Source organism: Salvelinus fontinalis, chromosome 1, assembly GCF_029448725.1.
Source record: "Salvelinus fontinalis isolate EN_2023a chromosome 1, ASM2944872v1, whole genome shotgun sequence".
Lineage (NCBI taxonomy): Eukaryota > Metazoa > Chordata > Actinopteri > Salmoniformes > Salmonidae > Salvelinus > Salvelinus fontinalis.
This window is the reverse complement of record NC_074665.1, coordinates 62427973-62455594: the sequence shown is the minus strand read 5'-3', so window position 1 is coordinate 62455594 and position 27622 is coordinate 62427973. Positions and strand designations below refer to the sequence as shown.

Here is a 27622-nt window from a genome sequence, read left to right as displayed (position 1 = left end):
CTAGACCCATTCCAATGTGCATAATGCCCTAAAAGATCCACAGATGATTCAATCTCTATTGCACTCCACACTGCGCTTTCCCACCTGGACAAAAGGAACACGTATGTGAGAATGCTATTCATTGACTACAGCTCAGTGTTCAACACCATAGTACCCTCAAAGCTCATCAATAAGCTAAGGACCCTAGGACTAAATGCCTCCCTCTGCAACTGGATCCTGGACTTCCTGATGGGCCAACCCCAGGTGGTAAGGGTAGGTAACAGCGCATCCGCCACACTGATCCTCAACACAGGCACCCCTCAGGGGTGCGTGCTCAGTCCCCTCCTGTACTCCCTGTTCACTCATGACTGCATGGCCAGGCACGAATTCAACACCATCATTAAGTTTGCAGATGACACAACAGTGGTAGACCTGATCAAAGACAACGACAAGACAGCCTATAGGGAAGAGGTCAGAGACCTGGCTGTGTGGTGCCAGGACAACAACCTCTCCCTCAACATGATCAAGACAAAGGAGATGATTGTGGACTACAGGAAAAAGAGGACCGAGCACGCTCCCATTCTCATCGACGGGGCTGTAGTGGAGCAGGTTGAGAGCTTCAAGCTCCTTAGTGTCCACATCACCAACAAACTAACATGGTCCAAGCACACCAAGACAGTCGTGAAGAGGACACGACAAAATCTATTCCCCCTCAGGAGACTGAAAACATTTGGCATGGGTCCTCAGATCCTCAAAAGGTTCTACAGCTGCACCATCGAGAGCATCCTGACTGGTTGCATCACTGCCTGGTATGGCAACTACTCGGCATCTGACTGCAAGGATCTTCAGCGGGTAGTGCGTACGGCCCAGTACATCACTGGGGCCAAGCTTCCTGCCATCCACGGCCTCTATACCAGGCGGTGTCAGAGGAAGGCCCTAAAAATGGTCAAAGACTCCAGCCACCCTAGTCATAGACTGTTCTCTCTGCTACCGTACGGCAAGCGGTACCGGAGCGCCAAGTCTAGGTCCAAGAGGCTTCTAAACAGCTTCTACCCCCAAGTCATAAGACTGCTGCACATCTAATCAAATGGCTACCCAGACTATTTGAACCCCTCCCTTTACACCCCTGCTACTCTCTGTTGTTATCATCTATGCATGCATAGTCACTTTAATAACTCTACCTACATGTACATATTACTTCAACCAACCGGTGCCCCCACACATTGACTCTCTACCGGTATCCCCCTGTATATAGTCTCGCTACTGTTATTTTACTGCTGCTCTTTAATTACTTGTTACTTTTATTTCTTATTCTTATATATTTTTTCAACTGCATTGTTGGTTAGGGGCTCGTAAGTTAGCATTTCTCTGTAAGGTTTACAGTATACCTGTTGTATACGGCGCATGTGACTAACAAAATTTGATTGGATTTGATTAGATTTTTGACAATAGTACTATTTCACAAGGTTATAGGTCTCTAACTTTTATTCAGCATTACTGTGTAACACCAGAATATCTTGACCTTCTCCAACACAACACTGGCTGCTGTGGGCCTGCTGTAGGACAAATCTGATTTAGTAATCAACTCAGTCTCATCGCTGAGCTTATTATACTGATAACTGTGTAAAGCAAGCTTGACCTTGAAAAGAATTTGCAGTATAAAATTGGAATGGTTATAGCCTCGTACAACCAGCCAGATCTCGCAAGTTTACATCATCAGTCTGGTAATACGAGGCAAGAATAGTTATTCCCCAGAATTAAATAAAACATTATTATATTGTATCTATGGTTATTCCTCTCTACGTACTCGAGCCAATAGTAAATAATATACTGTCAGAAGACTGGACCAAATTTGGACATTTGCAAGATGATAAGCTTATGCTAATTTACATGTAAAAGGACCAATGAGCACCAACATGTGAAGTTCATAGGAGCATGTTAAATTGGATTTTAAATGAAAGCTAAGAGTCTAGTTTTTTTTTTAAATTAAGGTATATTCATTTTTATTTTATTTTTTACATTTTCCTTCCTAAACATTTGGAATAAGCAAAGGCTTTGATTTCTTGTCAAACAGATAGGTCTTAGAAAACACCTGAAAAAAATCTTAAAATGTATTAGAAATAAATCAAAACACAATAATGTTGAAGTAAAGAACCCTGCCAACTAATATCAGAATTTTGTCTGACTTCTGTAAGTTTAAGAAACATTGCCTTTTGCTTTAAAATTCCCTTACAAAAACTCACATATCTTTAAGATATTTTCAAATGTCTCTCCTTCATGAGGAGGGAGGATAATGAAAGTTCATAAAAGTAACAAGGTAGACCTATCATTTAGTTATAGTGTTTATACTGATACCAAATTGGTAACAGAATTTCAGAAAAATCAGTAACAGATTTTCTGCAATTGAATTGCATACAATGGGAAATCATAATAGTCACAAACCATAGTTGGTTCACCTGCTACTGTCCTCCCTTCCACTGGCATATGTTAGCTGATAACTGTTTTAAAAAAATCTTTCTGTCATCTGGGGCGGCAGGGTAGCCTAGTGGTTAGAGCTTTGTACTAGTTACCGAAAGGTTGCAAGTTCAAATCCCTGAGCTGACAAGGTACAAATCTGTTGTTCTGCCCCTGAACAAGGCAGTTAACCCACTGTTCCCAGGCCATCATTGAAAATAAGATTTTGTTCTTAACAGACTTGCTGTTAAATAAAGGTTAAAAAAAATCTGGTGGTTCACAAACAAACTTGTGAAACATAAACGTCTATGATTGGTTCAAATTTGGTCTGAACCAACCAAATTGTCTTGTTTGGTGGCGGAGCTCATTAAAATAATAGCCAGTGTATAGAATAATATCCAAATATGCAAAGGAGGATATTGCATATTTGTACCTATTTAGGATACATCACCACAAAGAGAAAGACATTCATAGCCATAATTCAATTCATGCATTTTTTCGTAGTACAGATAACCCATGATAAAATTCCGTTACCGCAAATCTGTTACAGGGTGTAAATCTACTTCACTTACTGTAATTCAATAACCAAAGAAGATGTTTTCAAACTCAAGGTGTCATGTCATAGCTGACATCACATTCTTTCTGCAGATATCTTTGAATCATAATTCAGAGCAGATATTTAACAGAGTTTTGGGAAAACGTGGTCACAAAAAAACAGGGAGATTTTACAGAAATTCTGTTACCAAACTTTGCATCTGCACAGTTCTGTTTTTGTAAAATGTTCAGTATAAATTGTTACAAGTAGTCCTTGTGCATAGAGTTGTATACTTTGTTTGGTATACATTTTAAGTGAAACATTTTAATCTCAGCGCAGTGGAATTGCCCTTATAAATACTCATAAATTATAGCGTTGTGTATTCATGTGTGTGCGTGTTTGAGTGCGTGAGTGTTCGTCTATGCGTGCTTGCGTATGTGTCCGTGTGCATGCTCATGGTTGTGTAGGCATCCACCAAACGCTAAGCGGACTATGATATTAGGCTGACTTGAGTGCAGGTCCATTGACTAATGAGTTTGATAAGAGTGGGAAGGCAAATAGCAGCATAACATGAAATTACTGTTGACATGCGGTTAACTGTGCTAATTATAGCCTTTCATTATACTGACAGGTCTCTGTGACTGACAGGACAATACTGCTATTATGTTTACCTGACGCCTCATTCATCATCATACAAGAGAGGTTTAAAAACCAAGAGACACAACATACAATCACTTCCTGTTACGTGCCCAAAGTCGATTAAGCAGGCTGGACTATGATTTGATTGTATTGTTGTCAATGAGGAGAGAGACAAATTATTCACTAATTAATAGGTTTGATTAGAATCTGACTCATATTACACATGCATGAGAGTAAATTGGCCTTCATGTTCATATAGGCTCTTGAATTATTTCACATTGTGAAAAATGTATATTTCAAGCGACAATATTTACAACTTTATTGTCCCTTCTGATCAGGAACTGAATGATCAGTTCATGTTGAACCATCAGTAACATGAATTGATTCATTATAGACTTCCAGGTAGAAAAGAAAACCAGCAGAACGTTGGTTCCACCGGTGCACAAACTGTGCAGAAATAATACAGAACTTTGTAACTGTAAGTTTGTGTTGAATCAAACATTCATATTGCTTCAGCTCACCAGCAATACCACTTCATATTGTAGTGTAATTTGTGTAGAATTATACAGAACTTGTAACTGTAATTTTGTGTAGAATTATACATTTAGATTACTTCAGCTCGCCGGCATTGATATTGCTTCAGTAAAGCTTTCCATTTACCCATGGGTGCAAAATCGGCATGGCTAGCCTATTATGTAAAGGCATGCACTGTGTAGGCATAGAACATCATGTTCTAATGACAACCTGCATTCAAGTGGACTATAAGGCAGGTACAGAGTAGATGGAGAGCAGCAAAGTAGAGGAGATTGAAAAGGAAAAGTTGTGGAGGGGAGAGAAGAAAGAAAAAAGACAGAGAGAAAAAGTGTGATAGACAAGTAGAGAGGGAGGAGAAGGAGAATTTAGCATAGTGAAAAAGGGCATAGTGTGAGAAAGGATGAGAGGGAGGGAGAAAGCGTTAGAGAGAAAGGAGAGGAGAGAGATCGAGGGAAGGAATAGGAGAGTGAGGAGGTGGTGAGAGAGAGAAAGGGAGAAATGTTGAGACAGGAGTGAGAGAGAAGAGAGAGAGGTTCCACACACTAATCTCTATAGAGTAAAGAAGACATCCGATCTCCTGTGGGGTGTGAAATTACCCTGTAATAGTCATTTCAGTTCATTTTCAAATATACACTCATACATACTGACCACAGCAGTGTACAGGGGCTGCCTGGGCTGCACAGCATGCCTTTACCCAACAGTTCTATTAAAGCATACTGGAGAGATGGGTGGGTGGGGTGGGGTGTGTGGATACAGGATGGAGGGAGTATACTGTATCAGCCCTATTCTCGTCGACAGGGCTGTAGAGTGGAGCAAGTTGAGAGCTTCAAGTTCCTTGGTGTTCACATATTTTGGCCGTGAAACGAGGCTACTCAGGCAAGAAAAAAAACTCACCCAAATGTATAGCCCCGTTGGAAAATATAAATTAACTGTTTAAAAATGTGGGGGGGAAAAAATATATAATTATTTATTTTTTTAAATGTGAAGATTTTTATTTGGAGTACCCCCGACGGCATTGTGCGTACCCCAGTTTGGGAATACCTGGTCTACACCTACCTGTTGTTTATGAAGCATGTGACAAATAACATTTGATTGATTTGATGCACACACCACCAGACTTCATCCACGGTGACAGAGTGAGGACAGGCATTGGCCAACAACCAACTCAGCCCCCGTTACAATCTACTCACAACAACAAATCACCTACAGCATTTACTGCTTATAATCTTTGAATTTATCTTAGTTTAAATCAACACCTGGGGCCTGTAATAATCTTCTAAATCTTCTAAATAAGATAATGTCTGGACAGTGTATCAGGGTGTTAATGGCAGTAGACATCAGGGTGTTCTGGTGGCAGTAGACAACGTTTCTGCACTAGTGAGACAATGGACCCTGGCAGAGAGACCCGAGTGCATCTGTGGTCGCTTAAATGCATTACGGTATCACAAAGTCACATAATTAAACCTCTGCCTGGAGTGTGTGTGTGTTGCACTATGAACTTCACATGTTGGTGCTCATGGATCCTTTTACATGCGTTTTCATTTCTCTAGGAGGCTATGCTAGTTGGCGTTGCCGCGGCTAAAAGGTTTGGAGGGAAAGAACAGAGGGACATGTTCAAAGGCTGTGTGCATGGAGACCGTGGTGGTAAAGTCTCACAGGAACTGCAGTGTTTGGGTGTGTGTGTGTGTGTGTATATATCATTCACAGATCTGATATGCTGACCTACTAAGGGGTTCAGTAACAGTTTCTAGAACACACCAAATGTCAAGAGTCAAACTTTCTAATTTCACTTGAGAAACTCTTAAATCTCTCTCTTCTAACTTTTACAAAGTGATAATATAACTTTATTGTTTGCAATGACTATTACTGTAATTGTTGACTGTATTGCAATTATACTGCAGAGGCATGAAAGAGCCCAGTCAGCCAGTGATGACATCATTACTGGACACCAGATGATCGTCCTCCTCTGACCGTGACAGAGAGATGGGAAGACCACTGCAGCTTCTGATAAGGACACTTTGCACACACAAACACACATACACACTGGGGTGATACAATGATTCAAGGGCATCAGAGCAGCAGGTCTGTAACTACTGTTTACTGCTACTGTTTACACTGTAGGATCAGTGCTTTTTAAAGGGGAAATCCGCAGTTGAAACAATAACAAAGAGCACCACCGTTATTTTTTCGGTAAAAAGCTGAGGGATGGTGCTGGAGAAATGTAACCACTCTCAAATTCATAGACAAAGCTATGGATGCAAGGATATCAAAATTATAGTTTTAACCAAGTTGAGATCATACAGTGTTTGTTTACATTTACTTTGTTTACAAACATTGGAGTAAAACAAGCGTATATTTGGGTTTCTGATGGGGTACGGCAGTTGAACTATGAGGCATTTATAAGTTATATTTTTCAAGAATCAATGGGTACATATCGGGTCGTTCCATTTGATTTCAATCACTTCTTGACTGCACCCCTTTTGATTTGAACTAAACTTTCCATACATATTTCCCATGGTAGAGGTGGTCAGACTGACTTTTTGGAACTGAATGCCAAAACATTCAAGATATAAATGTGCTCATAGTTGACCCATTTTGCATGCCCCACCATACCATGACACATCAATGTCTTCATCACTGGAAAAGATAAACAGTTGAGGTTGATATAATATATCAGTTGTTTTAAATGACACTGTCAATATTCCATAGGAAACCTATTGAAATCAGAGAAATATAGATAAAACAATAGACATTACCATTTAAGTTGACATTTGTCAGTGGGTGAACTGCCGGCTATTTTTTGGTAGTAATTGGAAGTTAAAATATCAATCCAATTTCAATGGCGTACCATCTAAATTGCAGTGGTCTGAAGGGATAGGTCCATTCTATGAATACTATTTATATGATTGAAATGACACCCACCCTATATTCAAGAGTATGCTGTGTCTCAACAAATGGCGGGCACAACACATACACCTCAGATGATGTAAATTAGAGTTAAACCTATAATATGTGCATCAATATTGATAATTGACGTTAAAGGTAAAAAATAAAAATAAAAATGACAACCCTGCTTGTAAGCTTTTATATTATATCAAATTCAACTGTTTATATTTTCCAGTGTTGAAGACATGGATGTCTCGTGGTATGGTGGGGTATGCAAAATGAGTCAACTTTGAGCTCCTCTTTCTCCTGAATGTTTTAGCATTCAGGTCCAAAAAGTGGTCAAAAAGTGATTAAAATCAAATGGAACGACCTTATCCACTGAATGCCTCAAATTTCAGAAAATGCTCCTTACTGAATCAATACCTGGTTTCCCTGGTGAAAAGTAGGACATCACTGTAAGATACACGAAAACAAAATCCTTCTACATCGTTATCATTAACAATGAACTGTTCCTAATGCTATAATTGGGTGAAAATGTTAAAAACAAAAACAGAGGGAAAGTTGTGTGTGTGTGTGCATGCATACTTGCGCCTGTCTATGTGTGTGCTGTGCCTGGGGAATGTTGGTTGCTGTCCAGGCTGTTCACTAATTGAGTCTGGTCATGGAGTGCACAGGATTCCTATTCCCTATATAGTGTACTACTTTTGACCACAGTTCTGAGACAAAACAGCACTGGACAATGGAGCTTTGGATGGGAGCATAAGTGCAGTAGCTAACTGTGCTGTGCACGTATGGTAAGCATGGAATGCATACTCAGTTTTAAGGCTTTGCTTTCCCCTTATAAGGGATGCTCTGCTTTCTCACCAGATCTCTGGGAGCGTAACATGAGGTGTGAGAACTTCCAGAATGACCACAGGGGATGTTACTCATCACATAAATGTACATAATATCACAACATACAGACACACAGACACTCTCTAACTCACCCACACACCATTTCCTGAATGCAGAGCATACCAGATTAGTATGTGATAAAACATCAAAACATGCCACAGCGGCATCATTTCTCTTCTGGTGTGTGGATCTCAGAAGGGTTCCTGGCAGGCCAGGGTTAGAGAAGTACCTCATCTATGCCAGCAGAGAGGTTGTTTAGTATCACTACTCTTGCTCACACAGCCCGGGGCACACAGCCCGGAGCACACAGGCCGGGGCACACAGGCCGGGGCACACAGGCCGGGGCACACAGGCCGGGGCACACAGGCCGGTGCACACAGCCCGGTGAACACAGACCGGGGCACACAGCCCGGTGAACACAGACTGGTGCACATACAATATGCCGCGCAAACTTCTTACAGCTTCATCTGGCTGTGGGTTTACATTTATATCATAGTTTACAATCACCGCAGGGTACACCTACCCACCCACCCACCCACACACACACCCATTCCCCTCCCACACACTTCCTGTCCCCCTGCTGTGATGGATGAATGGTGTAGTAATGAAAACTGCCTCCCCTGCTCCCCTGTTCTCGCCCGTTCCTCCCCATGAAGTCCAGACTCATTTGGCACCCCGAGATATGGTCAACAGCAGAATCACATTTGCATTTAAAACCAGTACATCTCACAGCACCACAGATTGAGTGAAATGTCCATTTGCATTTTGAGTGCCTGAAAATCAAAAGCCTAAAATGTCAATCAAAGATGGTGATGAAGGGAGTGGAGAAAAACAGAGAAAAAAATATGTGGTTTAGTATACTGTAATTTGTCCTCTGGTGCCTGTTGCTATTACAGTAGTACGTCTACAGTGAACGTTATAGCTCTGACTACAGTAGTTCAAAGTCTGGAAGTTCAGAAATATGAAAAAGGTAATGGAAACATTCACAACACTTGGATCTTGAACTCTATTGCACAGGCAGTAAATCATTTAGGTGTTAACATGTTGACATGACATGTTCTATTATCAATACATACCTGTGTCGCTCTTACCCTCGTGACCTAAAACAACTCTCAAGCCGTAACCGTAACTATTGGGATGAACAACGCTAAACCTGACCTTAGATCAGTGTTGTGTCAATATGATGCCTTTGATCAGAGATACTGGATATAATGACAAGATGCTTGTGTCTCTGACCTAACAATGGGAATTGTTGTCCACAGAGCGGAACGGCGGGCTGTCAATCTCCTGCCTATTCCTCTCTTTGGATTGATGGATACAACTTCTTATTTGAATACTTTTTTAAATATTCGATGAGAGGTGTTGACGTCAACCGCCTGTATTCGATGGAGAGTGAAATGCTAGCCTCATGAATAGGCAAAGGACGTCTCGAATTTCAACAGGGACAACTCCAATATAAAATGTTTTTTTCTCAAAGCTGCTGGGATGTCACGTGCATCACACTTACAGTGCATTCGGAAAGTACTCAGAACCCTTGACTTTTCCACATTTTGTTACGTTACAGCCTTATTCTAAAATGGATTCAATCGTTTTTTCAATCATCAATTGTTAATGACAAAGCAAAAACTGTTTTTTATAAATTTTTGCAAAAAAACAAGAAACAAAAAGGGAAATATCCTTTACTCAGTACTTTGCTGAAGCACCTTTGGCAGCGATTACAGCCTAGAGTCTTTGGGTATGATGCTACAAGCTTGGCACACCTGTATTTGGGGAGTTTCTCACATTCTTCTCTGCAGATCCTCTCAAGCTCTGTCAGGTTGAATGGGGAGCATTGTTGCACAGCTATTTTCAGGTCTTTCCAGAGCCAAACTGAGCAATCGGGGGAGAAGGGCCTTGGTCAGGGAGTTGACCAAGAACCTGATGGTCACTAACAGAGCTCTAGTCTTCCTCTGTGGAGATGGGAAAACCTTCCAGAAGGACAACCCTCTGTGCAGCACTCCATCAATTAGGCATTTATGGTAGAGTGGCCAGACTGGAAGCCACTCCTCAGTAAAAGGCACATGACAGCCCGCGTGGAGTTTGCCAAAAGGAACGTAAAGGACTATCAGACCACGAGAAACAAGATTCTCTAGTCTGATGAAACCAAAATTGAACTCTCTGGCCTGAATGCCAAGCGTCACGTCTGGAGGAAACTTGGCACCATCCCTACAGTAAAGCATGGCAGTGGCAGCATCATGCTGTGGGGATGTTTTTCAGCGGCGGGGACTGGGAGACTGAGAGCAAAGTACAGAGAGATCCTTGATAAAAACCTGCTCCAGAGCGCTCAGGACCTCAGACTGTGACGAAGGTTCACCTTCCAACAGGACAACGACCCTAAGCACACAGCCAAGACAACACAGGAGTGACTTCGGGACAAGTCAGAGTCTTAACCCAATCTAACAGAGACTTAACCCAATCTAACATCTCTGGAGAGACCTGAAAATAACTGTGTAGCAATGCTCCCCATTCAACCAGACAGAGCTTGAGAGGATCTGCAGAGAAGAATGGGAGAAACTCCCCAAATACAAGTGTGCCAAACTTGTAGCGTCATACCCATAACCTGTTTTTGCTTAGTCATTATGGGTTATTGTGTGCTAAGTGAAAAAAAAACATTTAATACATTTTTTAATAAGGCTGTAACTTAACAAAATGTGGAAAAAGTCAATGGGTCTGAATACTTTCCGAATGCACTGTATAAAGCAACACCTCCCCTTTAGCATTGCTGTCTCTTCTATAGATGTCATATCCTTGTATTGCTACTGCTGTTAATTCGTCATAAAAAAAAAAAATTAAGAAGAAAAAAAAAGCCTGGACTCGAACCCAGAATCACAGCTAGCACTGCGATGCAGTGCCTTGACCACTGCGCCACTCGGGAGGCCACTGTTACCACTCTTATTTACACTCTTCCTTACCGTGAGCTGTTTTCCAGCAACATCACAAGTCTCTTCCTCTCTCCTGTGCTTCACACTGTTTATGCCAGTCCTCCATCCTCTCTTCCCTATTCCTTCTCTCTCCCTCTCACTCTTCCTTCTCCCCTTCTCTCTTCCCTCTCACCCCTTTCTACTCTCTCTTTTCCCTATCCTTCTCTTCATTGCCTTCCCTTTCTCTCCTCTAATTCTTCACTCCTCCATCTGTAGAGAGGTCAAGGAAGGGTAGAGAGTCCTGCTGTTAGCTGGAGGGCTGTGTGTATCTCTGTTAGAGAGGCTGGACTTAATGTTCTACTGCCCGTATAGTCCAGTAGTCAACAGGGAAAAAACCTCACACACATCTCCAACAACCATGATTGCTTTCCAAATGGCTCCCTATTCCATTTATAGTGCACTACTTTTACATTACATTGCTTATGCCTAGGGACAGGGATTTTCCTTGTCATGTAAGCTGTTCAGTAAAATCTCCTGCCCCTACCAAATCCCCAAAAGCAAAGACTGGGAAATCACCTCAGGTAGGTTTCGTTTTATAAGAAGCTTTGCACAAAGGCTGGCTGTAAGCCAAAAGAAGATTCCAAGATGTGTACTGGGTAGCGCCCAGATTTGATCGCTTCCGGGTTCCAAACATCTGGAGCTCCAGTGTAGCCCTGAGAGTTCTCTCTCGCTCCTCAGCTTCCATGAAGAATTCTTATAAGAAACCATCAAAACAAAAGCCTATAATATCCATCCTAAAATGAATTTCAATAGTCTACAAATCAAATCAAAGTTTATTTGTCACATGCGCCAAATACAACAGGTGTAGACCTTACAGTGCAATGCTTACTTACAGGCTCTAACCAATAATGTAAAAAAGGTATTAGGTGAACAATAGGCAAGTAAAGAAATAAAAACAACAGTAAAAAGACAGTGAAAAATAACAGTAGCGAGACTATAAAAGTAGCGTGGCTACATACGGACACCGGTTAGTCAGGCTGATTGAGGTAGTATGTACATGTAGATATGGTTAAAGGGACTATGCATATATGATGGACAGAGAGTAGCAGTAGCGTAAAAGAGGGGTTGGTGGGTGGTGTGTGGCGGGACACAATGCAGATAGCCCGGTTAGCCAGCACTGGTTGGTCGGCCCAATTAAGGTAGTAGGTACATGAATGTATAGTTAAAGTGACTATGCACATATGATAAACAGAGAGTAGCAGCAGCGTAAAAGAGAGGTTGGGGGGGGCACACAATGCAAATAGTCCAGGTAGCCATTTGATTACCTGTTCAGGAGTCTTTTGGATTGGGGGTAAACACTGTTGAGAAGCCATTTTGTCCTAGACTTGGCACTCCGGTACCGCTTGCCATGCGGTAGCAGAGAGAACAGTCTATGACTGGGGTGGCTGGGGTCTTTGACAATTTTTAGGGCCTTCCTCTGACACCGCCTGGTGTAGAGGTCCTGGATGGCAGGCAGCTTAGCCACAGTGATGTACTGGGCCGTACGCACTACCCTCTGTAGTGCCTTGCGGTCGGAGGCCAAGCAATTGCCATACCAGGCAGTGATGCAACTAGTCAGGATGCTCTCGATGTTGCAGCTGTAGAACCTGTTGAGGATCTGAGGACCAATGCCAAATCTTTTTAGTTTCCTGAGGGGGAATAGGCTTTGCCGTGGCCCCTTTGTCGTGCCCTCTTGGTGTGTTTGGACCATTCTAATTTGTTGGTGATGTGGACACCAAGGAACTTGAAGCTCTCAACCTGCTCCACTACAGCCCCGTCGATGAAAATGGGGGCGTGCTGGGTCCTCCTTTGCCTGTAGTCCACAATCATCTTCTTGGTCTTGGTTACGTTGAGGGATAGGTTGTTATTCTGGCACCACCCGGCCAGGTCTCTGACCTGCTCCCTATAGGCTGTCTCGTCGTTGTCGGTGATCAGGCCTACCACTGTTGTGTCGTCTGCAAACTTAATGATGGTGTTGGAGTCGTGCCTGGCCATGCAGTCGTGGGTGAACAGGGAGTACAGGAGGAGACTGAGCACGCACCCCTGGGGGGCTCCAGTGTTGAGGATCAGCTTGGCGGATGTGTTGTTACCTACCCTCACCACCTGGGGGGCGGCCCGTCACGAAGTCCAGGATACAGTTGCAGAGGGAGGTGTTTAGTCCCAGGATCCTTAGCTTAGTGATGAGCTTTGAGGGTACTATGGTGTTGAACGCTGAGCTTTAGTCAATGAATAGCATTCTCACGTATGTGTTCCTTTTGTCCAGGTGGGAAAGGGCAGTGTGGAGTGCAATAGAGATTGCATCATCCGTGGATCTGTTTGGGCGGTATGCAAATTGGAGTGGGTCTAGGGTTTCTGGGATAATGGTGTTGATGTGAGCCATTACCAGCCTTTCAAAGCACTTCATGGCTACGGACGTGAGTGCTACGGGTCTGTAGTCATTTAGGTAGGTTGCCTTTTGGACTATGGTGGTCTGCTTGAAACATGTTGGTATTACAGACTCAATCAGGGACATGTTGAAAATGTCAGTGAAGACACCTGCCAGTTGGTCAGCACATGCCCGGAGCACACGTCCTGGTAATCCATCTGGCCCCGCAGCCTTGTGTATGTTGACCTGTTTAAAGGTCTTACTCACGTCGGCTACGGAGAGCGTGATCACACAGTCGTCCGGAACAGCTGATGCTCTCATGCATGCCTCAGTGTTGCTTCCCTCGAAGCGAGCATAAAAGGGATTTAGCTTGTCTGGTAGGCTCCTGTCACTGGGCAGCTCGTGGCTGTGCTTCCCTTTGTAGTCTGTAATAGTTTGCAAGCCCTGCCACATAAGACGAGCGTCGGAGCCGGTATAGTATGATTCAATCTTAGCCCTGTATTGATGCTTTGCCTGTTTGATTGTTCGTCGCAGGGCATAGCAGGGTTTCTTGTAAGCTTCCGGGTTAGAGTCCCGCACCTTGAAAGCGGCAGCTCTACCATTTAGCTCAGTGTGACTGTTATCTGTAATCCATGGCTTCTGGTTGGAGTACGTACGTACAGTCACTGTGGGGACGACGTCCTCGATGCACTAATTGATAAAGCCAGTGACTGATGTGGTGTACTCCTCAATGCCATCGGAAGAATCACGGAACATGTTCCAGTCTGTGATAGAAAAACAGTCCTGTAGTTTAGCATCTGCTTCATCTGACCACTTTTTTATAGACCGAGTCACTGGTGCTTCCTGCTTTAATGTTTGCTTGTAAGCAGAAATCAGGAGGATAGAGTTGTGGTCGGATTTACCAAATGGAGGTCGAGGGAGAGCTTTGTACGCGTCTCTGTATGTGGAGTACAAGTGATATCGAATTTTTTGCCCTCGGTTGCACATTTAACATGTTTATAGAAATTTGGTAGAACTGATTTAAGTTTCCCTGCATTAAAGTCTCCGGCCACTAGAAGTGCCGCCTCTGGGTGAGTGGTTTCCTGTTTGCTTATTTCCTTATACAGCTGACTGAGTGCAGTCTTAGTGCCAGCATCTGTCTGTGGTGGTAAATAAACAGCCACGAAAAGTAGAGCTGAAAACTCTTGAGGCAAGTAGTGTGGCCTGCAATTTATCACAATATACTCTACTTCAGGTGAGCAAAATCTAGAGACTTCCTTAGATTTCGTGCACCAGCTGTTGTTTACAAATATGCACAGACCCCCCCCCCCCCTCATCTTACCGGAGTGTGATGTTCTATCTTGCCGGTGCAGCGTATATATCCCGCGAGCTTAATATCCATGTCGTCATTCAGACATGATTCCGTGAAACATAGGATATTACAGTTTTTCATGTCCCGTTGGTAGGATATTCGTGATCGTACCTCGTCTAATTTATTGTCCGATGATTGCACGTTGGCGAGTAATATTAACGGTAACGACAGCTTTCCCACTCGCCTCCTGCGGGTCCTCACGAGGCATCCCGCTCTGTGTCCTCTCTTCCTGCGTCTCCTCCTCTTGCAAATAACGGGTATGTTGGCCCTGTCGGGTGTTTGGAGAATGTCCTGTGCTTCCTGCTTGTCGAATATTTTGTTTTGTCTAATCCGAGGTGAGTGATCGCTGTCCTGATATCCAGAAGCTCTTTTCTGCCGTAAAATACAGTTGCAGAAACATTATGTACAAAATAAGTTACAAATAACGCGAAAACCCCCCACATAATAGCACAATTGGTTGGGCGCCCGTAAAACTGCTGGCATTTCTTCCGGCGCCATTGGTTCCCTCTCCTCTCCACTAATCTGAAACCACCAATTAGGTGAAATCGGAATAGTGGATGCCAACTATACATTTGCAGAGCCAAGCAGAGGAAGCCAGTTAAGACTATTAAGATGCACCCCTAGTATTCGTTACATAACCTTGTTCATGTAATTTGGTGTTAGACTTATGTCAACCGTAATGAGCAAAGATTAGAGAGAGGTTCAATCATGGACAGATACAGGGAACAGTCAATGCTTTCAGGTAAACTGGAAGTTATGAACCAAGACAACAAGCTATTTCCATGAAGGATTAAGACAATCAAAATTTTGTTCAGACATGACTCACAGTTTCACAGTCTGAAAATAATTTTCGGTTGAACTAGATTCCTCTCCACTCCCATCTCCAGAAGAAAAAGATAGAAGGCAGAAAATAGCCTGGATGTTCTTCTTCCTACGACTAAATGGCACCCTATTCCCCAATTAGTGCACTACTTTTACCTGGGCCGATAGGGTTCTGGTCAAAAGTAGTGGATTATGTAGGGAATAGGGTGCTATGTAAAACAAAGCCTTAGTCCTTTAAGGCTAACGGCTAGGACGGTAAAGAGTGATATATCAAGTCAACTCTGTCATAGGATGTATCATTAGATGTGAAAGAGCACAGTGCCTAGTAGTCTTGGTAATCATAGAAGTACTGAACAGCAGAAGAAAAACCCGGAGAGTGAGTGGAGAGTGCAAATTGAGACTGAAGATAAATCAGAGTTTTTGCTTTTTAGAGTGACACCAGCAATATTCGTCCTGAAGACTCCATATCCATGTCATCATTATTATCATCTGAAGCTGTGGAAGCTGAAGCTGTGGAAGCTGAAGCTGTGGAAGCTGAAGCTGTGGAAGCCATCACCCAAGAATCTGCCAGATCACCTTGAATTAGTTTTCGTTTTTTTAAAGTGACTTTGAGATTCTGTGTGTAATGAAAAGCTCTATATAAAATACATTTATTATTATTATATTACTACATAGATTTCCATAGTACATCATATATAGTTGTTGATGATTAACATGCATACAGCTTCAGCCCCCTTTATCTTACATAACACATAATATTTCAACACATACTGTATATGTATTTAGTATACTGTTATCCTACTTATACTGCATTAGCAGTAACGAGATTACCCAACCAAGAGAATGAAGGGAGAAAGTTTCGTGAAGGCTTACCCTGGCATGACATTTTGATAGCTGTGTAAATCTCTCTCGAACAAGATGACTTTTATCAATATATTCGCCTGTATTTACCCCCAACAAATGAAATGCTAATTAGCTACTAATGTGGCTATCATAAAGAACTACAAATGTCATGATGATCTGGTTGAGACTGCCGAATCGAAGCAAAGGTAAGAATCTCTGGATTAACTATCTAATGTTAGCTAAATGTAGTAATTAATTAATTGGCTACATTTCTATAAATTGATAACTCTAAACTGTTTTGGACAAGTTTAAAATGTACATAATATCCGTTAGCAAAGGTGTCAGCTACAGATGACACCTTTGAGGAGCTTGCAGGGATTTGTAGTCTTGCATGATGCATGACCATTTTCGAATCTGAGAGTAAATTGAGCCAAATATATTAATAAAAGTCACCTAGTCCGAAAGAGATTTACATGGTTATCAAAACTTCACACCAGGGTTAGCCTACACAAAACACAGCCCTTATTTGAACTGCTTTTAAAATCCCCTGTGGGAAAAAATGGTGAATGGTGGAAAAAATGATTAGAATAATTTCCCTGTTTGACTGCAAGGTTTTATGGGTATTATGACTCCTCCACTGTGGGGCCAGTAGTACAGCAGACCATGCTATTACAGTCCACAGCAGATGATAAAAGGAAAGTTCACAGATTGGAAAGTATGAGTGGCAATGAATCCAATGATGTAGAGTCACGGTATGCAGTGCTTACCCTGTGACAATCACATTTTTTAAAAGCTGTTATGAAATATATATATATTTTTTTTTTAAGTAATTATTTTTATCTACAGTAATGTTTTTTCTCAATGATTCTGCTGTGGACTGTAATAGCATGGTCTGCTGTACTACTGTCCCAGTAGTGACATAAAGACTTAGTCTGCTCTGCTGTGCTGGCCCAATGTCCCCACTGATAGTGCTGATGTGGAGATGGGCCAACCATAGAAATATATTCTACATTATATTTCTGTGAGGCCAACACTGTACAGTTTATGAAAACATTCAGAGACGTTTTTTCCGCTCTTGTAGCAAACCAAACTGTAGAGATGTGTGCTTAAGTAGAGGCACTTTGTCCACAGTGTTTTGGAAAGGCTGTGGAAAACGAACCCATATCAAAGTTGAACTGATCTACTCATGGTACTCTAACAGTATACAGTATACAGAGTAATAATACCCATAAAACCTAGTGGTCAAACAGGGAAATGGTTCCAATCGTTTTTTCCACCATTCATTTTTCCCATGGTGGATTTTAAAAACAAAAAATAAAAATGCTAAAACTACCTCAAAACCCCAGGAATAGCTATTTCATATTTTACGCATGCGTATTGCCTAAACATGTTGTGTGGGTATTTCCTGCCAATGCCTACGGTAAGCTGTGCACACTTGGGCGTCTACATAATTTGTCCCTCGCATCCCTTAAACTGAACAAAGCTAGCTAGCAAAAACAACCTGACAAATGGACACTACTATACTGCACCTCAAACAATTTTACAAGTTGGAATAATCATGTAACGCACCGTTTGGAGGGTTCGAAGAGTGCAACGTCAACTATAATGAAACTTAAGACCAGACGGAGGCAGCATACAGCATACAAGATGTGACTTCATTCATGACACTCAGGGCTCCTGAGACACTGCATCTCAGTGCAAGAGGCATCACTGCAGTACCTGGTTCTATTCCAGGCTGCATCATATCTGGCCATGATTGGGAGTCCCATAGGGCATTGCACAATTGGCCCAGCATTGTCCGGGTTTGGCCAGGGTAGGCTGTCATTGTAAATTAACGTCATTGTTCGTAACTGACTTGCCTGGTTAACTTAAAATAAAAAATGACAGGCACAGCAACTACCATCAAGCAGTTGGTCAGGTGAACAGTGACCAACAAGTCATTAATCATTTTTACCCAGACTTTTACATATCTTGGACATTTCATTTTGCTTTGTGGCAGTAGTGGGAATGGGGCTTCTCCGCAACTCAATGCAGGTCCGAGCTTTGGCTTCTACAAGATGGAATGTGACTAACTACACTACAACCATTCTAGCTCCATGCATGGCTGCCCTGGGCGTGTGCATGCAGACTAAAACAAATGGACGTGGGGTTCTGCTTTGACTTCAACTACGCGCTCACCAAAAGGAAGGACAGAATAATAGACTTAAATTAAAGTAAAGGTCTGCCTAAATGCATTTTACTTTGCAAGTTAGGCTACTGTAGAATCATGTGAATAGACAACATCCTTTGAATGCATTTGATTTATCAAGCAAGAATTGTTTTTGATGAGACATGTTTTGAACTGCATTTTCAGTCATTTCAATTGTTGATATGGAATGTTGTTAGAACCATATATATATGGTTCTAACAACATTCCATATCAACAATATACACATATATACAGTCGTGGCCAAACGTTTTGAGAATGACAAATATTAATTTTCAAAGTCTGCTGCCTCAGTTTGTATGATGGCAATTTGCATATACTCCAGAATGTTATGAAGAGTGATCAGATGAATTGCAATTCATTGCAAAGTCCCTCTTTGCCATGCAAATGAACTGAATCCCCCCAAAAACATTGTCCATTGCATTTCAGCCCTGCCACAAAAGGAGCAGCTAACATCATGTCAGTGATTCTCTCGTTAACACAGGTGTGAGTATTGACGAGGACAAGGCTGGAGATCACTCTGTCATGCTGATTGAGTTTGAATAACAGACAGGAAGCTTCAAAAGGAGGGTGGTGCTTGGAATCATTGTTCTTCCTCTGCCAACCATGGTTACCTGCAAGGAAACCCGTGCCGTCATCATTGCTTTGCACAAAAAGGGCTTCACAGGCAAGGATATTACTGCCAGTAAGATTGCACCTAAATCAACCATTTATCGGATCATCAAGAACTTCAAGGCGAGCGGTTCAATTGTTGTGAAGAAGGCTTCAGGGCAGCCAAGAAAGTCCAGCAAGCGCCAGGACGTCTCCTAAAGTTGATTCAGCTGTGGGATCGGGGCACCACCAGTACAGAGCTTGTTCAGGAATGGCAGCAGGCAGGTGTGAGTGCAGCTGCACGCACAGTGAGGTGAAGAATTTTGGAGGATGGCCTGGTGTCAAGAAGGGCAGCAAAGAAGCCACTTCTCTCCAGGAAAAACATCAGGGACAGACTGATATTCTGCAAAAGGTACAGGGATTGGACTGCTGAGGACTGGGGTAAAGTCATTTTCTCTGATGAATCCCCTTTCCGATTGTTTGGGGCATCCGGAAAAAAAGCTTGCACGGAGAAGACAAGGTGAGCGCTACCATCAGTCCTGTGTCATGCAAACAGTAAAGCATCCTGACACCATTCATGTGTGGGGTTGCTTCTCAGCCAAGAGAGTGGGCTCACTCACAATTATGCCTAAGAACATAGCCATGAATAAAGAATGGTACCAACACATCCTCTGAGAGCAACTTCTCCCAACCATCCAGGAACAGTTTGGTGATGAATAATGCCTTTTCCACTATGATGGAGCACCTTGCCATAAGGCAAAAGTGATAACTAAGTGGTTCGGGGAACAAAACATCAATATTTTGGGTCCATGGCCAGGAAACCCCAGACCTTAATCCCATTGAGAACTTGTGGTCAATTCTCAAGAGGCGGGTGTACTTACAAAAACTCACAATTTCTGACAAACTCCAAGCATTGATTATGCAAGAACGGGCTGCCATCAGTCAGGATGTGGCCCAGAAGTTATTTGACAGCATGCCAGGGCAGATTGCAGAGGTCTTGAAAAAGAAGAGTCAACACTGCAAATATTGACTCTTGGCATCAACTTCATGTAATTGTTAATAAAAGCATTTGACACTTATGAAATGCTTGTAATTATACTTCAGTATTCCATAGTAACACCTAACAAAAATATCTAAAGACACTGAAGCAGCAAACTTTGTGGAAATTAATATGTGTGTCACCGCACATCACTGCATGAATCCATAGGGAGGGATTAGGTGAAATTAAGCTTTCATCGGACAGGCAGATTGAGAACAGGAGGAAAAGGAGTCGAAGACCTTGAGGAAGAGGGAGGTTGAATGAAGGGCATTCACAGGGTGAGAAAGGGAGGAGAGTGTTTGTGAAACAGAAAGCTGATCTCATCAGATATAGTATAAGAGGGATAACAGGTCAAATTAAGGTCAATTAAAAAAGAGAAACATAAAGAGAGGAAGCGAGAAAAAGATAAATAGGGGAGAGAGAGAGAGGGGAGCTCAGATAGACAGCCATTTATCTGAGTGAATTACCCGGGGTGTGTAAATTCTAAAACACAAATCAACATGGCATTTGTCACAAAGGATTAAGCAGAACCCTGACACAGACAGGCCATGGCCTACGGTGGCCTAGCGGACTAGGCCGCTGCCTCCGTTGAACATTTACCGCTGCAGCATGGGTTCGAATGCGGCCCGCTGCAACACTACATTGCCAAAAGTATGTGGATACCTGTCCGTCGAACATCTCATTCCAAAATCATTGGCATTAATATGGAGTTGGTCCCCCCTTTGTTCCAATTCATCCCAAAGGTGTTCGATGGGGTTGAGGTCAGGGCTCTGTGTAGGCCAGTCAAGTTCTTCCACACTAATCTCCACAAACACTTTCTGTATGGACCTTGCTATGTGCACGGGGACATTTCCTGTTTCAGCATGACAAGGGCCTTTCCCAAGCTGTTGCCACATAGTTGGAAGCACAGAATCCCCTTCACTGGAACTAAGGGGCCTAGCCTGAACCATAAAAAACAGCCTCAAACCCTTGTTCCTCCTCCACCAAACTATACAGTTGGCACATTGCATTCGGGCAGGTAGTGTTCTCCTAGCATCCGCCAAACCTGCCAGATGGTGAAGCGTGATTCATCACTCCAATCCAATGATGGCAAGCTTGGCATTGTGGTTGGAATTGCACATTGTGATCTTAGGCTTGTGTGTGGCTGCTTGGCATGGAAACCAATTTCATGAAGCTCCCGACGAACAGTTCATGTGCTAACGTTGCTTCCAGATCCGTTCTGTGAGCTTGTGTGGCCTACCACTTTGCGACTGAGCCATGGTTACTCCTAGACGTTTCCACTTCACAATAACAGCACTTACAGTTGACCGGTCAGCTCTAGTGGGACATAAATTTGAAGAACTGAGTTGTTGGAAAGGTGGCCTCCTGAGCTCTTCAGTAAGGCCATTCTACTGCCAATGTTTGTCTATGGAGACTGCATGGATGTGAGCTTGATTTTATACAGCTGTCATCAACGAGTCTAGCTGAAATAGTCAAATCCACTAATTTGACGTGGTGTCCACATACTTTTGGCAATGTAGTGTATTTTACGACACTCTCCTCTATCTTTCAGCTCCATCTCTCTCTATCAACTAAACATACAAATACTTAAAAATATATATATATGAATCATTTCTCCCTAGCCTCTTTCTCAAAACGCATAAGAGAAAATGGTTTGAGGGACAGACAGACAGATCATGGAACAGAACACCGAGCGATAGAGAGAGAGAGAGATGCTAGGTCTGGTGCACTGCCAGCACTACCACCTCCTCACTAGAGATAATGTAGTACAGAACTCTGACTGATCTACTTACTGCATGATGCTCCTGTTATATGGTTTTAAGCCTCTGCTTTGGAACGGGCTAAGCCAGATCTGTCCTTCCCTCCACAGAGGGACAAATGGTGTGGATTTTAAGGATTGTGGTATGTGTGTGTGTGTATATGTTTCAAGTTATATTTGTCGCATAGACAAGTACAGTGAAACTCTGTGTGTGTGTATTTATGTATTTGTATTTATTAGGGATCCCCATTAGCTGTTGCCAAGGCAGCAGCTACTTTTCCCAGGGTCCAAACACTAAGGCACTTACAGTACATATAAAACAAAAGATAACGCTACATCATAACCTTATTATACCACTACATATCTACAATACAATATGTATAATACCACTATACAACAATATTAGAATGTACGCGTGTGCAGAGTGTGTGAGCTATCGTGTGTGTGTGCGTATGTGTGTCTTCACAGTCCGCGATGTTCCATAAGGAGTAGTTTATATGTTTTTTTGTATAATCTGATTTTACTGCATGCATGAGTTACTTGATGTGGAATAGAGTTCCATGTAGTCATGTGTAGTACTGTGCGTTTCCCGGAGTATGTTCTTGACCTAGGGACTGTGAAGAGACCCCTTGTGGCATGTCTTGTGGGGTATGAATGGGTGTCTGAGCTGTTTGCAAGACATTTGAACAGACAGCTCGATGCCTTCAACATGTCAATACCTCTCACAAAGACAAGTAGTGATGCAGTCAATCTCTCCTCTACTTTGACCCAGGAGAAACTGACAGGCATGTCATTGATGTTAGCCCTCCGTGTACATTTAAGGGCCAGCCGTGCTTCTCTGTGTTCTGGGACAACTGTAATGTCCCTCTTTGTGGCACTTGACTATATGACTGGACAGTAATCCAGGTGCGACAAACCTAGGGCCTGTAGGACTTGTTTTATTGATAGCGATGTCAAGAAAGCAGAGCAGCGCTTTTTAATGGGCAGACCTTGTCCCATCTTAGCTACCGTTTCATCAATATGTTTTGACCATGACGGTATACAATCCAGGGTTACACCAAGCAGTTTAGTCTCCTCAACTTGCTACATTTCCAAATGATTCATAACAAGATTTAGTTGAGGTTAAGGGGTTTAGTAAAGGTTTGTCCCAAATACAATGCTTTTAGTTTGTGAAATATTTAGTACCAGCTTATTACTTGCCACCCATTCTAAAACTGACTGCGGCTCCTTCTTAAGTGTTGCAGTGATTTCACAGTGACAGGTCATCAGTAAAGGTTGAAAAAAGTAAGGGGCCTAGACCACTGCCCTGGGGACTGCCCAACTCTACCTGTATTATGTTAGAGAGGCTTCCATTAAAGAACACCCTCTATGTTCTGTTAGACAGGTAACTCTTGATGCACGAGTTACCGTGTGGCTCAGTTGGTAGAGCATGGCGCTTACAATGCCAGGGTTGTGGGTTCGATTCCCACGGGGGGCCAGTACAAAAAGAGTATGAATGTATGTACTTGTAAGTCGCTCTGGATAAGAGCGTCTGCTAAATGACTTAAATGTAAATGTAATAGCAGGTGATGTAAAGCCATAACACATATGTTTTTACAGCGGATTATGAGCAATGTCAAAAGCTGCACCGAAGTCTAATAAAACAGCTCCCACAAGCTTCTTATTATCAATTACTGTGAAATAGTATTGTATCTGGTCAAAAACAATTATTTAAAAAGGTTTATTAAGGGTTGGCTGATTGGTCGGCTGTTTGAGCCAGTAAAGGGTTTATTGCTATTCTTGGGTAGAGGAAGGACTTGTGTGTGTGTATCACTGAAAGTAATGTTTCGGGGTTATAATTGGAGTGTATCATCACCTCCTCGAGCCTCTTTCACCAAAAAAACAGGGGGGAAAGAGACATTGTTGGAAGATAAAAGGCCTAGTGAAGAGTTTCATTCCAAAACGCTATATAAAAAATATGAAAGAGATTGGTGTGTTTTTTTTCATTAACTTATCATGGCATTGGGATTTTCAATTGCAGTCAGAGAAATAAGTAGTACTACTCAGTTTTCCACAGTCAAATGTAGTAACTACATTTTTAATAAAGAAATGTTTAAAATGATACATTTGTGACATCAATAGAATGTTTTTACAGCTAAAATAATTCAATATAATATGAGACCTGCATATAAACATTTACATTTAACATTTTAGCCATTTAGCAGATGCTCTTATCCAGAGCGACTTACAGAAAGTGCCTTAAGATATCTTAAGATAGCTAGGTGAGACAACCACATATTATAATCAGATATACAGGATACAAACATTCCGTTCCAGCTAAACAATGGGTATATAGCGTTTTGCAAACATCTAAAATCTATGAATGAAACAGAAATATTTTACACATGAAGGTACCCATAATAATTTCTGATGATAAATTACACTCAAAAAAATAAAAAAATTGTGGATATAGCATTTTGGAAATAAACTCTTCACTTGTTCTTTCAACGCTTAGTCCTATAATTAAGTGATGCATCTTAAAAACAAGAACTATGCACTGGGGACTTCAGTTAGAGGCCAGGTCCCAAATGGTATCCTATTCCCAATTTAGTGCACTACTTTTGACCAGAACCCTGGGCCCTTGTCCCCAGCCGTCTCAAGAGATAGTCAAGCATCAACAAGTTATCCACTGCTGGAAGTCAACCACACACACAGACACACAGACAGACAGACACACAGACAGACAGACAGACAGACAGACAGAGACAGACAGAGACAGACACACACACACACACACACACACACACAGACACACAGACACACACACACACACAGACACACACCTCAAGACTGAAACAACTGAAGCCTAGGCAGCCTATCTGTGAAGTAATTCCCAGCACAGCCGAAGGCCCCAGTCAGTCAGAACCCTCTGCTTCTCTGTTTCATATTCTTTCCTCCAAATGTACACTGAACAAAAATATAACATATATAAAATGTTGGTCCCATGTTTCATGAGGTGAAATAAAAGATTCCAAAAATGTTCCATATACATTTGTTTACATCCCTGTGAGCATTTCTCCTTTGCCAAGATAATCCATCCACCTGACAGGTGTGGCATATCAAGAAGCTGAATAAAGAGCATGATCATTACACAGGTGCACCTTTTGCTGGGGACAATAAAAGGCCACTAAAATGCAGGCTTTTCACACAACACAATGTCAAAGATGTCTCAAGTTGAGGGTTTGGGCAATGCTGAATGCAGGAATTTCCACCAGAGCTGTTTCCAGAGAATCTAATGTTAGTTTCTATACCATAAGCCACCTCCAACGTCTTTTTAGAGATTTGGCAGTACGTCCAACCGGCCTCACAACCGCAGACCAGTGGTGGCAAAAGTACCCAATTGTCATACTTGAGTAAAAGTAAAGATACCTTCATAGACAATTTGTCAAGTAAAAGTCACCCAGTAAAATACTACTTGCGTAAAAGTCTAAAAGTACTTGGTTTTAAATATACTTGAGTATATTTAAAAAGTAAAAGTATAAATCATTTAAAATTCCTTTTATTAAGGAAACTAGACGGCACTGTTTTTTTATTTAGCCAGGGGCACACTCCAACACTCCGACATAAATTACAAAAGAAAGCATGTGTGTTTAGTAAGTCCGTCAGATCAGAGGCAGTAGGGATGACCAGTGATGCTCTCTTGATAAGTCTGTGAACTGGACACGTTTCCTGTCCTGCTAAGCATTCAAAATGTAATGAGTACTTTAAGGGTGTCAGAGAAAATGTACGGAGTAAAAAGTACATTATTTTCTTTAGGAATGTAGTGAAGTAAAAGTAAAAGTTGTCAAAACTATAAATAGTAAAGTAAAGTACAGATACCCATAAAAACGACTTTAGTATTTAAAGTATTTTTACTTAAGTACTTTACAACACTGCCGCAGACCACTTGTATGGCGTAAAGTGAGCGAGCAGTTTGCTGATGTCAATGTTGTGAACAGAGTCCCCCCAATGGTGGCGGTGGGTTATGGATTGGGCAGGCATAAGCTACGGACAACGAACACAATTGCATTTTATCGATGGCAATTTGAATGCAGAGATAACGTGACGAGTTCCTGAGACCCATTGTCGTGCCATTCATCCGCCGCTATCACCTCATGTTTCAGCATGATAATGCATGGCCCAATGTCACAAGGATCTGTACACAATTCCTGGAAGCTGAAAATGTCTCAGTTCTTCCATGGCCTGCATACTCACCAGACATGTCACCCATTGAGCACATTTGGGATGCTCTGGATCGACGTGTACAAAAGCGTGTTCCTCAACCATTGAAGAGGAGTGGGACAACATTCCACGGGCCACAATCAACAGCCTGATCAACTCTATGTGAAGGAGCTGTGTCGCTCTGCATGAGGCCAATGGTGGTCACACCAGATACAGACTGGTTTTCTGATCCACACCCCTACCTTTGTTTTAAGATATCTTTATTTCAAGTCATGTGAAATCCATAGATTAGGGCCTAATGAATTTATTTCAATTGACTGATTTCCTTATATGAACTGTAACTCAGTAAAATATTTGATATTTTTGCATGTTGCATTATGGTTTAGAGTTCTCAAATCTCAAGTGGCACAGCAGCACACACACACACACCAACTGAGTAACACCACCAGCTGACCAAGGTCTTCACTTCATCAATCCACAACTTAATCTTTATTTCCCAAAAATGTTTGAGAACCACTAACAAACCTAAAGTGCCTTCAGAATGTATTCATACCCCTTGACTTTTTCCACATTTTGTTGTGTTACAGCCTGATTTTTTATTTTATTAAATTGATTAAATTGAGATTTTGTGTCACTGGCCTACAACACAATACCCCATAATGTCAAAATGGATTTAAGTTGTTATACATTTTTACAAATGTATTAAAAATGAAAAGCTGAAATGTCTTGAGTCAGTAAGTATTCAACCCCTTTGTTATGGCAAGCTTAAATAAGTTCGGAAGTAAAAATGTGCTTAGTAAGTTGCAGGTCTGCAATAATAGTGTTCAACATGATTTTTGAATGACGACCCCACACATACAATTACATGTAAGGTTAAGGTTTTCTAATGCCTCGCAAAGAAGGGAACCTATTGGTAGATACGGGAAAGAAAAGCAGACCTTGAATATCAATTTGAGCATGGTGAAGTTAATAATTACCCTTTGGATGGTGTACCAATAGACTCAGTCACTACAAATATACAGGCATCTTTCCAAACGGAAAGAAAAGCTCTCAGGGATTTCACCATGAGGCCAATGGTGACATTAGAACAGTTACAGAGTTTAATGGCTGTGATAAGAGAAAACTGAGGATGGATCAACAACATTGTAGTTACTCCACAATACTAACCTAAATGACAGAGTGAAAAGAAAGAAGCCTGTTCAGAATACAAATATTCCAAAACATGCATCCTGTTTGCTCACTGTAATATATCTACTGCTGTACATATCAATCTTAGTATATATTTTTGGTGTATATACCCATAGATTGTGTTTGGATTATGGATACAGTATATTTGGGTTGTTAATTGGATTCATTCTGACATTTGTGATTTCTTGTTTTTGATTATTTGTGTACCTGACATTAGGAGCTAGTAACACAAGCATTTCACTGCACCCGCTATGACATCTGTTAAACTGTATACGCGACCAATTAACTCTGATTTGATGAGCTTCACTAGATAGTGCACTACGACCAGGGGTCGCACTTTACTTTACTTTATTACGTTTATTTTTTCAGGGAAAATGCACACAGTAAATCAACATTCC

At 41.9% G+C, this 27622-nt stretch overlaps 1 protein-coding gene and 1 non-coding gene across 6 annotated transcripts in view; one reads left to right on the top strand and one right to left on the bottom strand.

Moving 5' to 3' along the window:
* Positions 1-27622, bottom strand: part of LOC129859393 (E3 ubiquitin-protein ligase MARCHF8-like) — a 129586-nt gene that overhangs the window by 59833 nt on the left and 42131 nt on the right. The gene's annotated exons all lie outside the window — the stretch shown is intronic.
* trnav-uac (transfer RNA valine (anticodon UAC)) lies at positions 23245-23314 on the top strand. Its single transcript has one exon. It is a non-coding gene; the product is annotated as a tRNA-Val (tRNA).